General features: G+C 50.8%; 1 long non-coding RNA gene across 1 annotated transcript; it reads right to left on the reverse strand.

Moving 5' to 3' along the window:
* Positions 1–280: 280 nt before the first annotated feature.
* Positions 281–3,128, reverse strand: LOC119867595. Its single transcript, XR_005384104.1, has 3 exons — positions 2,809–3,128; positions 1,754–1,825; positions 281–1,443 (listed from the first exon to the last, which is right to left on the reverse strand). It is a non-coding gene; the product is annotated as an uncharacterized LOC119867595 (long non-coding RNA).
* Positions 3,129–13,240: the final 10,112 nt, after the last annotated feature.

Consider the following 13,240-nt stretch of genomic DNA (forward strand, 5'->3'; position numbering starts at 1 on the left):
CTTTTCTTTCTTTCCTTTCTTTCTTTCTTCTTTCTTTCTTCTTCCTTCCTTCCTTCCCTGTCCTTCCTTCTTTTTTTCTTTCTTTCTGTCTTTCTTTCTTTCTTTCTTTCTTTCTTTCCTTTCTTTCTTTCTCTTTCTTCTTCTTCTTTCTTTCTTTCTTCTTTCTTTCTTTCTTTCTTTCTTTCTTTCTTTCTTTCTTTCTTTCTTTCTTTCTTCTTTCTTTTATTTATTTTTATTTTTTCCAAGAAACAGTTTAAAGGAAAAATAGCAAAGAATGGATTGACAATGACAAATACATCTTATACTTGATGCAGCTTCGCATTGTATTAAAATTGGAGATTGAGATAGAAAAACTTGAGGGGCAATCAGTCCTTCAAGGGGCGCAGACGTGACCTGGATCCTGCTGGGTCTCTGGCGGTCGGGAAAGACTACTCGAGCTTCGTGGCCCGCGGGCCTGGGGTTACCAAGTGTTCAGGGAAGGCCGTGGCAGTAGTTGGACTTTGGGACTAGACTAGCAGCTAGATAGGGTTGCTGGCGCCTGGACCCCTCCATGAGGGGATGGTAGGAACCTTTAGATGGAGCAACGGAAGTAAAGGGACCTGGAGCACCGCTGGGTGGGGCGGGTGGTGGCACTCACTGTGTTTACCGGACGTGCAAAAGCACTGGGGTCACCACGGGCTTTCCAAAGCTGGAGTTCAGACAGACGCTGCGGCTGGGAGAGGATGGCCTGGGTGCAAAGAGTGGGGCCCAGGCTGGGAGAGGGGGGCAGGCAGTGGCCCAGGCGGGGTGTCCGGAGCTGCTGCGCTTGAGGGGGAGCTTCCCACCGAGGCCAGAGGGCCAGCGTTCCCGCCTGTGGGCTCCGCAGGTCCCCTTGCCCGGGAAAGGTCTCTGTCTGCTAAATGCCAGGCGACATTTTCTTATGGAAATATTTGGAATATTAGGCTCCTACCTGGCTTCCAGTTCTGGTTTTCCCAGACTCTTGGGCTTCCGGAAGCTTCTCCATATCATTCCCAGGACCTGGCCACCTGCCTGCCTGGCCAGTGCTGTAGCCTTCTGGGTGCGACCTCTCCCCACCCGGAGGAGCCCTCCAGCCTTCCCACAGCCCCCACGCAGGACGGCGAGGGTGGGCACCTTCTGCTGGGGATGGGCAGGGGCCCCAGGGACGGAGGGTGCTCCTGGCAGGGACCCCGCGTGTGCAGGCAGCGGGAAGACGCTGACAGGTTTGGGATGGGGAGTCGAGAGCTGCGGCCGCAGCACCTAGGGCATCACGGAACAGACAGCGTCTAGTGCCCAGCAGGCCTGCAGGTCTGACGGCAGCAGTGAGGCGGCAGCCTGGCCCTGGGCCTCGTGCCGGCGACACCTGGGGCAGCCAACCGGGCGCCAGGCTCCGGCCACTCCTGCCTCCTGTCCCTGATCGTGCCCGGCTCCTGTTTGACTTGCTACCTGGGGGCGAGATGTCCAGAGGCCGGTGCCTCCTGAGCCGGGGGTGCAGGGGGGCAGGGCTGCCCGTGGATGCTGAGCGAGCCCACTGACCCCTCCTCCCCCCCCCCCCCCCGCTGTTGACTTAACGCAATCCTTACCGAGAAAACCACACACACAAACACAGACACACACAAAACACCCCACAGCCTTGTGAATGGCTGAGTTCCACTGGGAGAGTAAAAATTTTCAGTGGAAATAGTGACACAGCAGTCGAGTGTCAGTGGCATGAAGCAGCTGCGGCACCCGGAGCCCGACAGGGACTGTGACCCACCTGACTCAGTGGGAGGAAGTGGTGTGTTTCCACTGCAGAGCTCGAAAACACGCCTGTGTCACCGGCATTTCCCTGTTGTGTTTATGAAATAAGGTGGGAATAGAGCTTCGGGGTTACTCGAACCTCGTCTTTTACAAGAAACCAAGGAGCCCCCGGTGGAACAGCAGCAGGGGCTGTGGCGGTGGGGAGGCGCTGGGGAAACCCGCCGGGCCGGGCCCAGGGGCCGAGGGCACCCGGTGCCCGGAGAGCAGGGCCGCATCGGGTGACCCCCAGGGCAGCCTCATCATCGGTGGTGCCTTGTCCGGCTGCGTAGCGTGGGGGCGACAGCAGGCACCGAGTGGGGGGCCCGGCGTCGGCTGGGGGGCGCGGGGCCCAGGGAGCGCTGGGAGGGCACTGTGCAAGCACGGGGGACCCAGGGCCCTGGGAGCAGAGCGAGTGCTGCAGCACCCCGTCCCCGTCCCTCCCGATGTCAGGGCAGGACACTGGCCGCTCCAGTGACACATGCTGAGGCTGGGGCACAATTCCTACCACGCAGGGAAGGGATGGCGCTGAGAGGGCCTGCAGGGGTTCTAGACCCACAGTTGGAAGGGCCTGCATGAGACCCGGGAGGAGGGGCTGGGCAGGATGGCCTGGAAGGTTCTGGACCCACAGTTAGAAGGGCCTATAGGAGACCAGGGAGGAGGGGCTCAGCTGGGATAGCCTGGAAGGTTCTGGACTCCCAGTTGGAATGGCCTGTAGGAGACCGAGGAGGAGGGGCTGGGCGGGATGGCCTGGAAGGGTCTAGAACCACAGTTGGAAGGACCTGCAGGAGACCAGGGAGGAGGGGCTCAGCTGGGATGGACTGGAAGGTTCTGGACCCACAGTTGGAAAGATTTATAGGAAACCAGGGAGGAGGGGCTTGGCCTGGATGGCCTGGAAGGTTCTGGACCTGCAGTTGGAAGGGCCTGTAGGATAGGCTGGGCGGGATGGCCTGGAAGGTTCTGAAACCCAGTTCGAAGGGCCTGCAGGGACCAGGTAGGAGGGGCTGGGCCAGAATGGCCCGGAAGGTTCCGGACCTGCAGTTGGAAGGGCCTCCAAGAGAGCAGGGAGGAGGAGCTGGACCAGGATGGCCTGAAGGTTCTGGACCCCCAGTTGGAAGGGCCTGCAGGAGACCAGGGAGGAGGGGCTGGGCTGGGCTGGCCTGGAAGGTTCTGGAAACGCAGTTGGAAGGGCCTGCAGGGGACCAGGGAGGAGGGGCTGGGCAAGATGGCCTGGAAGGTTCTGGAAATGCAGTTGGAAGGGCCTACAAGAGACACGGGTGGAGGGGCTGGGCAGGATGTCTTGGAAGGTTCTGAAGCCTAGTTTGAAGGGCCTGCAGGAGACTGGGGAGGATCGGGCTGTGGATGATGGCCTGGAAGGTTCTGGACCTGCAGTGGAAGGGCCTCCAAGAGACCAGGGAGGAGGGGCTGGGCGGGATGGCCTGGAAGGTTCCAGATTGCAGGCAGCAGGGCTCCCGGGACAGGAGCGGATGGGGCTTCACCCAGGGCCCGGGCCACCGTACTCCCCCGAGGGCGGCCTGCCCCGTGTTCCCTGGTCCCAGCCGCCCCGCTTGGAGCCTTGGGCCGCGTCGGGCTCACGTCTATCCTCAAATTACTGTGAAAGGCCAGGAGCCGGATGAAGGGCACCGGACGCCGAGCCACAGAGGAGGCCGCGGCCGCGGGGGACGTGTGCGACCGGGGCCCGCGTCCACTCAGCCGTCTGGGGGCAGGACCGGCGGCCAGACGTCGGGACAGGAAAATCCCCGACCTTCACAGGGAGGTTTACTGGAAAATCTGGCAGCCGTAGGTTCAGAAGGGTAAGCACAGCAATCCTGAAACCGCCTTCTCATCATTGAAATGTTGTCAGAGGCCCCGCTCCCCTCGGCCACCGCCTCGAGGCCTCCCCTACCTGGGCCGGGCCCCGAGGCCCCGCAGGCCCCCAGCGCCCCGGGCCGAGGTGGGTGCTGCCCCGGTGCCCCAGCCCGTCGGCGACCCGGTGCCCCGGGGCTGGGCTCTGATGGACGTGACCGGGCAGGACTGCTGTCCTCATGTGACAAGGACATCAGGGCAGAGACGCCGGGACGGGGAGCCCGGTGACCCCGTGAGCAGAGGGCGGCCCCAAGCCCGGGAGTGGCTCAGGGGGAGCCGCAGCCGCCGACCGGGACCGCGGCCGCCCCGGGGAGAAGGACGTGGGCTGTGAACCCTGCGGGGGGAGGGGGGGTCCTCGGTCAAGGCCCCAGCCGCGCACTGAGCTGCTACAGACCCTTTAAAGGGAAAGGAATGTGGGGACCCTGAGGGGCCCCCGTGTCCCACGCGAGGGAGCAGCGTCCCGAGGGGTGGCCATCACCGAGCTGTGCCGTCGGCGGCCCGGGCGGCTCGGGGCCTGGAGCAGGCCTGGCACCCCGACCTTACTGCGGCCTGGGGGTCTGGGCGGCTCGGGGCCTGGAGCAGGCCTGGCACCCCGACCTTACTGCGGCCTGGGGGTCTGGGCGGCTCGGGGCCTGGAGCAGGCCTGGTGCCCCCACCTCGCCGCGGCCTGGGGGCCCGGGCGGCTCGGGGCCTGGAGCAGGCCTGGCACCCTGACCTCACCGCGGCCCAGCACGTGGTGGCCGCAGCCTCGGGCCCGGCGGTGAGGGCCGCGGCGGCGGGCAGCTGGGGCGGGCGAGGAGAGGCGTCCCCGTGGCCCCGGCCCGGCTCCCCAGGCTGCGGAGGGGACCCAGGAGCGGGGCACGCACAGGGGCGCCCCAGGCCTCAGCCCGGGCTAGGCCGCCGCGCGACAAGGGGGCCGCGGGGTCAGGGACCAGGGCAGAGGCCCGGGGAGGGGCGGCCAGACGGGCTGCCGGGGACCCCACACAGGCAGCGCCCCATGGAGCAAGTGTGCACCGGGCTGGGAAGGGCTCTGGCGACCTCAAGCGCGGCTCGGGGGGCGACAGGGACACGCACGAAGCCCGGGTTAGGCAGTGGGGACTGGGGGACGGGCCTGGGCGCCCCGAGGGCCCGGCTCTGCAGGTGGGGTCGGAGGCGGCAGCACTCCGAGCCCAGGGCCGTTTGCTCGCTCCCGAGGCCAGGGGGACACAGGCCGCGCTGAGGTCCCTGAAGAGCCGGCGGGTGGTGGGTGTAGACGCGCCTCCCCGGACGGGCTCCCGGGCTCTCCCGCAGGCCACCCCCCACCTCACTGCTCGGCCCCGCATCCCTCGGGGGCTTGAGTCCCCGGGCCCAGGCATGGACACCGCCGGGCCCCAGCGCGCTGCAGACATCCGTCGGGGCTGTGTCCTCCTGTCCCCAGGACGCACAGGGCCTCTACGTCTTCCTGCCCTGCATCCTCCCTTCGGTTGTGACAGGTGCTCGGGGACTTTGAGGGGCCGTGTCACGAGGAAGGGCTGCTGCACTGGGAAGTGGCCTGGGCGCTCGGTATTGTCCCCGTCCCCGCATTCAGTGCTTTCACGTCAGCTCTTAGTTGCCCTTTGCCACGGGCTTTTTTTTTTTTCTATTGTAAGAACTAATTAAAGATGAAAATAGCTAATATTTAGCATTTAATAGGCGCCACACAATGTGCTCCACGAATTCTTGTCTCATTAACCCAAACCGGTCATTGTCCTCTGAGGCCTGGTGCTAACCTTGAGCGATCTAAGAGTCTTCATCTTGGGATCAGTTTCCCCAGAAACGCCCCGAATGTCCCAGAAAGAAAAACAGAAGTGTCACCCAGCTCAGCTTAGACAAAGGTGCAGATGCTCCAGGCAGCGTCCCAGAGGCCTCGCCCCTGGCCATTTGGGCACTGCGGTGATCCAAGCCTCCTCCCCTGCCCTCACACCCCACCCCGAGGACTCTGGAGCTGAAAGGAGGCCGGGGTGGGGCAACAGAATCACCCAGCAGGTGGGAGGGGTGCTCCCTGTGGGTGCAGCCCTTGAGCCCACACACACCTCTCCCTCTCCTCCTCCTTCCGCGTGGCCCAAGAGAATGTCCCCGGGGGGCTTTCCCAGGTAGGACTAAGGGGCAGTCCCTTCCCTCGGAGGAACAGGCGGGGCAAGAAACACAGCAGGACGCCCCGCCCTGCGAGGGGCAAAGGCCATGCTTGGTCCTGGCCAACGCCAAGGGACCTGGCAACGTGCTCTCTGCAAATCCCAGGACCTCACCGCGTCAGGCCCTCGGCGGAGTTACAGCTGACATTCGTGCGACTCAGGTTTCCAACAACAGCTCCGAGCACCTCCGAGGAGCACCTCCGAGGTCGTACCCCTGCTCTGCTCCCTGTGGCTCCCTGAACCAAGTCCAACTTCCCACAAGATTTTGAAATGCTTGAGGCAGCATTTCTGGCAAAGGGCGAGGTGGATTGGGAGCTGCCCCCAGGCACAGCCCACAGGTGAGGACCTGACCCTGCCATGCTGCGATGTGGGGCCTCCGAGCCAGGCAGCTCCCTCGGGCCCGTGCAGAGGTCTGCTGGTGCCTCCATGGGGAGCTAGGCCTCATGGCTGCAGCAGTGGGGAGCATCGATGAGCGCCGACCCCCCCCCCCCCACCAGGCCTCAAGCCACCGGGAGCACAATGCACTCAGCACTCGGCAGATGTCTTCACCGGTCATCAGTGCGACACCGCCAGGGTGGAGTTCCTCTACACGCTGCCCAGACCGGGGCTCCTCGGTGGGGTCACAGGCTGAACCCCTGGTGAGCCGCAGAAGTGGAATGTGGGCTGAGGCTCGGCTAAAAAGCTCGTGCGCTCCTCCTGCATCTGTTGAAATCATTATAGTTTTCCTTTTCTGTCTTTCGATAAGATGAATGACACGGGTTAATTTTCAGGTGTTGAACCAAGCTCTCATTTCTGGTATAGACTCTTCTTGGTCATATTTTATCCTTTTTACATACAGTTGACCCCTGAACGACATGGATTTGTGCTGAGTGGGCCCACCTACATGTGGACTTTTAAATACATACAGTATGCTCTAAGTGTATTTTCCTTATGATTTTATTTTTTTTAAAAGATTTTCTTTATTCATGAGAGACACAGAGGGAGAGGCAGAGACACAGGCAGAGGGAGAAGCAGGCTCCATGCAGGGAGCCCGATGCGGGACTCGATCCCAGGACTCCGGGGATCATGACCTGAGCCCAAGGCAGACGCTCAACGGCCGAGCCACCCAGGCGCCGTCCTTATGATTTCCTTAATAACATTTTTTCTCTATCTCACTCTGTTGTAAGAATACAATGTAGAAGACAGCGTACAAAATACGTGCAATCGACCACTTACGTTATTAGTAGGGCTTCTGGTCAACAGCAGGTTATTAGTAATTAGGTTTTTGGAAAGTCAAAGTTGTATGCAGATTTTCAGCTGCTCAAGGTGCCACGACCCCCGTGCTATTCAAGGGTCGGCTGCATTGCTGGACTCATTTGCCAATATTGTATTAAGGATTTTAGGGTCAATGTTTATGAAGGGTATTGGCTAGTAGTTTTCTTCTCTTGTAATGTCTTTATCTGGTTTTGGTGTCAGGATAACATGGGTATTATAAAATGAATTGTCCTTTTGAATGAGTTTTGTATTCTAAAAGAATCTAATTATTCTCTAAGCATTTTATAGAATTCACCAGTGAATTCACCTCTTGGCTTGCAGGTATCCTTAGGTGGGAGAATTTTTTTTTATAAATTTATTTTTTATTGGTGTTCAATTTGCCAACATATAGAATAACACCCAGTGCTCATCCCGTCAAGTGCCCCCCTAGGTGGGAGAATTTTAAACCGTGAACTCAAATTCCTTGACAGATTAGAACTACTTAGGTTATCGAATTCTTCTTGAGTGAGCTTTGGTAGTTTGTCTTTCAAGAAATTTGCTTGTTTCATTCTTGATATTAAATGTATTGGCATAAAATTCTTCATAATACTCCTCATTATCCTCTTAATGTCTGTAGACTCAGGAGTAATATCTCCGCTTTCATCCCTGACTTTGGTAATTCTGTGTCTTCTTTCTTTTTCTTATACCATTCTGGCTATAGATTTATTAATTTTACTCATTTTTTTCAAGCAACTACGTTTTGGTTTCATTAATTTTTCTATTGCTTTTGTTGTTTCCAGTTTTATTCATTTCTGCTCTTATATTGATGATATCCTTCCTTGTGTTTGTGCCGGGTTTCATTTGCTCTTCTTTTCCTATTTTCTTAAGGTAAAAGCCTAGAGTGATTTGAGACCTTTCCTGTTTTCTTATATAAGTCCTTACTGCTATTCATTTCCTTTTAAGCACTGCTTTAAACATGTCCCATAATTTCTGATGTAACATATTTTCTTAGTTAAAAATATTTTCTAAGCTCCCTTATTTCTCTTTCAACATATGGGATATTTAGTTTTATAGACCATGTTTAACGTTTTATATTCCATCTTGCTGAATGTTCCATGTACACTTGCAAATAATGTGTATTATGTGCTGTTGTTTGGTAAAATGTTCTAAAAATGTCAATTATGTGAAGTTCATTAATAGTATTATTCAGGTCCTTTATATCTTTATTAATTTTCTATCTATCCCTTCAGTTATCGAGAAACAAATGCTGGGTATGCAATTACGATGGTAGATTTGTTTATTTCTCTGCCCAGTTTTAACATTTCTATTCTATAGGAATCAAGTTTTTATTGGGTACATACACATATAAGATTACTTTGTCTTCTTGATGAATTGATCCTTTGGTCATTAAGTAATGACCTCTGATAATTGGTAATAGTTCTTGTTCTAAAGTTTACTTTGATATATATATTTTTTAAAGATTTTATTTATTTATTCATGAGACACACACAGAGAGGCAGAGACATGGGGCAGAGGGAGAGACAGGCTCCTTGCGGGGAGCCCGATGCGGGACTCAATCCCAGGACCCGGGGGTCGCGGCCTGAGCCAAAGGCAGATGTTTAACCGCTGAGCCACCCAGGTGACCCTATTTGTCTGATATTAATATCATCATCCTAGCTGTCTTTTGATTAGTGTATTTAGGTGAACCTTTTCCCGTTCTTTTACTTTTGACTGTCAGTTTCTTTATATTTTAAAATGAGTTTTTCATACACAGAATATAATTGGGCTTTTCTTTCTTTCATTTTCTCTCTCTCTCTCTCTCTCTCTTTCTTCCATCAGCAATCTGTTTTTTAATCAGGGCTTTTGCATTTATTATAATTATTGATGTGATTGAATTTAAACTTATCATCTTGCCAATTGTTACTATTTGTTTCATTTGCTCTTTGTCCATTTTTTTTCCTTTTCTCTCTGCCTTCTTTTGGATTATTTATTATTCTACCAAAATAAGCTCCACTGTTGGCTTGTTAGTATCTTTAAAAAGGTCTTTGTTAATGGATACTCTAGGGTTTATTATATGGACATATTCTATTTCTGATGGTCCAACTTCAAATAATTTACCACTTCTGTATAATGTACAAACTTACATTATGGTTTTCTCCTTTCTATCTTTTGTTCTTTTATCATATATTTTATTTCTACATGTTATAAATCCCATAACTTATTGTTCTTGTTTTCAGTGTAGACAGTCTGTTAAAGAAATTAAATGTAAGAGAAGTGGGATCTTGGGGGAAAACAGCAGAGTAGGAGGATCCTTAGCTCAGATACAACTAGATAACACTGGTATCAGTGTAAATAAGCCAGGCAATGACCCAAAGACTGGCAGAACAAAGTCTGGACAGCTAAATGTAGAGAAGAGGCCCCACCAAAGAGGATAGGAAGGGCGGAGACAGAGTCAAGAGCTCACAGACACATGGGACTGTTCATGAGAGGGAGGAGTACTACAGGTGCCAGGAGGAGGAAGGAATAGATCCTCCTACCGAGCGCCCCAGGCATAGAGAAGGTAAACCCATGTAGCATTTGGCTAGAAGCCAGAGGGGCCCAACTACCAGTGGGGCTTAACACCTGGAGCTTTAAAAATCAGTGGGCTCAGCTCTGGAAGAACTGGGAGAATGGAGTTGGAGTCTCTACCCTTAAAGAGACAGCATAGCAAACAGCCCCACAGAGATACAGCATAGAAGTAGCAGTTAGAAAAAATCCCCGGGGCATACAGGACGGAGAGGGATTTACTCATCTCAGATCATGTGCTGGAGGGCAGGGACCACTGGGAGACTTCTCCAAGAACAAAGGAGCTGGTGGGTGCCATTTTCTTCTCCTACTTCCAGCCTAGATACACAGACACCTGTAGGAACCAGTGCACCAACACTCTCCACCTAGTGTACTAACAGCATCCCTTGCCCTGTTGGACTTCTACAGATCCACCCCTCCAACATGGCAGGCCGTGGGAGGAGTTTTGGGTTGCTACACATTCCTTCCCACAGTGGTTTGGTGTGGACTTTGCTGGCACAACACAACCCGTGTTCTCCCATGGACCTGTTCATTCAAGTACATCCTTGGCTGGGACCCATCCAGAGCAGTGCCACAAGCCTAGCAGTGTGCAACCAATCCTGACAGGGGCCATGTCAAAGTAAGTCTTGCCCTGGGGAGAAGGGGAGATAATCATACACACCAATCCAACTACAGCCCCAGCAGTGGCCTAGAGGCAGAAAGCTGGTCTGACTGCAGGCTCTGACCACCAATGAAAGCTTCTCAGGGGACAACATTGGGAAAGCACCTTGCAGTTTGGTGCTACTGCACCTCCCGCAAATGACTGGTCTGACTCAACTCAAGCTTGAGGCAGCCCCAGGCTGGCCCACTAACAACACAGGGACCAAACACTGCCCACAACAGGCAAAGACAATTATTGCAGACAAGTGGACTGAAGGCAAACATGGCTCAATCACAAGGGCACCGTACATCAATACACAGAGGAGACACTCCTGAAGTGCCAGGCTCTAGTGAGAAGGGGGCATTACACTGCAGGGTATTATAGAATTTCTTCTTTCATAAGGCCACTACTTTTAAGGTAGGGCAACTTTCTTAGCACACAGAAATAGAGAGAGTTAGACAAAATGAGAAGAGAGAAGAATGTGTCCCAGATGAAAGTATGGGATAAAATTACCGCAAGAGACCTAAATGAAATGGAGATAAGTAGTATGTCTGATGAAGAATTTAAAGTAATGGTCAAAAAGATATGACTGGACTTGAGAATAGAGTGGAGAACCTCAAACCCTCAACAAAGAAATAGAAAACAAAAGGAAGCAATCAAAGGTGAAGAATTCAATAACTGAAATTAAAAATACACTAGGGGGGGGCGCCTGGGTGGTTCAGTGGTTGAACATCTGCCTTTGGCTCCAGGCATGATCCCCAGGGTCCTGGGATCAAGTCCCACATTGGGCTCCCTGCAGGGACCCTTCCTCTCCCTCTGCCTATGTCTCTGTCTTTTTCTGTCTGTCATGAATAAATAAATAAAATATTTTAAAAAAATTACACTAAAGGGAATAAATAGACTAGAGGAAGCAGAAGAACAGAGCAGATGCCTGGAAGACAGAATAATGAAACGTAATCAAGCTGTAAAGGAGAGAGAAAAAAATTATAATAACAAATGAAAGTAGTTTAAGGAAAATCAGCAACACCATCAAGCATAGTAATGTTCACTTTATAAGGGTCCCAGAAAGAAAGGAAAAAAAGGGAGCAGAAAATTTATTTGAAGAAACAAGAACCAAAAGCTCCCGGAATCTGGGAAGGAAATAGAAATCCATATCAAGGAGGCACAGAGATTCCCCCAACAAAATCAACCAAAGGAGGTTCAAACGAAGACACATATTAATAAAAATTAATAAAAAAAATAGTGATAAAGAATTTTATGAGCATCAGGAGAAGACAGGGCAAATCCCATAAGTCTGTCAGCTGATTATATAGCAGAAACATTGCAGGCTAGAAGGGAATGGCATGATATGCTCAAAATGTTGAAAGAGAAAAATATTCTATTCATCAAGGATATCATTCAGAATGGAAGGAGAGATAAAGAGTTTCCCAAGCGAAAGTTAAAGGAAATCATGGCCACTAAATCAGGCCTATAAGAAGTGGTAAAGGAGACTCTTCAAGTGGGAAGATAAGACCATAAGTAAGTATAAGAAAAGTAGGATGCAGGATAAAACCACTTAAGGGATTCACAAAATAAAAGGATGTAAAGTATGACATCACAATCTAAAACTTGGTGGGGGAATAAAGACTGGGTTCCAATTAAAGAAACCAACAACTTAATATAGACTGCTAAATGCAGAAGATGTTATATACCAACTAATGGTAACCACAAATCAAGAACCGGCAATACGTATGCAAAAACAAAGAGAAAAGAAAACAAGTACTTAACTAAAGAAGACAGTAAACCATGAGAGATGGCAACAAGAGAAGTAATGAACGAAGAACTACAAAAATAACTATAAAACAAGTAACAAAATGGCAATAAGAACATACCTATAAATAATTACTTGGAACATAAATGGACTAAATGCTTTAATTAAAAAACTGTAAGGTGAAGGAAGGGTTAAAAAGAAAAAGCAAGACTCATATTATGCTTACTACTAGGGACTCATTTCAGACCTAAAGACACATGCATATTGAAAGTGAGGTGTGGAAAAGCATTTCTCATGTAAATGGAAGTGAAAAGGGGTAGCAATGCTTATACCGAACAAAGTAGACTTTAAAACAAAGAATATAACAAAAAACAAAAAAGAATGCTACATAATCATAAAGGGAACAATCCAACAAAAAAAGATGTAATAATTGTAAATATTTATGAACCCAGCATGGGAGTACTCAAATACATGAAGCCACTAATAACAACATAAAAGAACTAATCAATAATAATACAATAGCACTAGGGGACCTTAACATCCTACCTGTGGGCAGATAGTTATTCTATATGTTGGCAAATTGAGCATCAATAAAAAATAAATCTATAAAAAACAAAATGAAAGAGGACTACTTTAAAATAAATAAATAAATATTGACCATTTAAGTGCAAAAAAAAAAAGAAAATAAATAAATAATGGCTTCGAATGACACACTGGATGAGATGGATCTAACAGATAATATTCAGAACATTCCATCCTAAAACAGAAGAATATATATTCTTTTCAAGTGTGTGTAGAGATATTACTCAGCCATCAGAAAGAATGAAATCTTGTGTGGAAACAGAGTGTAATATGCTAAGCAAAATAAGTCAGTCAGAGAAAGACAAATGATTTCACTTATTTGTAGAATTTAATAAACAAAACAGATGAACATAGGGGAAAGGAAGGAAAAATAAAGATAAAAAACAGAGAGGAAGGCAAATCGTAAGAGACTCTTAACTATGGGGAACAACCTGAGGGTTACTGGAGGGGAGTAGGTGAGGGGATGTGGTAAATGAGTAATGGGCATTAAGGAGAGCACTAGTTGTAATGAGCACTGGGTTTTACATGCAAGTGATGAATCACTAAATTCTACCCCTGAAAGTAATACTACACTATATGTTAACTAACTTAAATGTAAATAAAATCTTGAAGGTTGAAAAAAAAAAAAGATTGAAGTCATAGACTGCAGCCTGTATTAGCCTGATATCAAAACGAGATAAA

This window comes from Canis lupus, chromosome 35 (genome assembly GCF_011100685.1).
Source record: "Canis lupus familiaris isolate Mischka breed German Shepherd chromosome 35, alternate assembly UU_Cfam_GSD_1.0, whole genome shotgun sequence".
Lineage (NCBI taxonomy): Eukaryota > Metazoa > Chordata > Mammalia > Carnivora > Canidae > Canis > Canis lupus.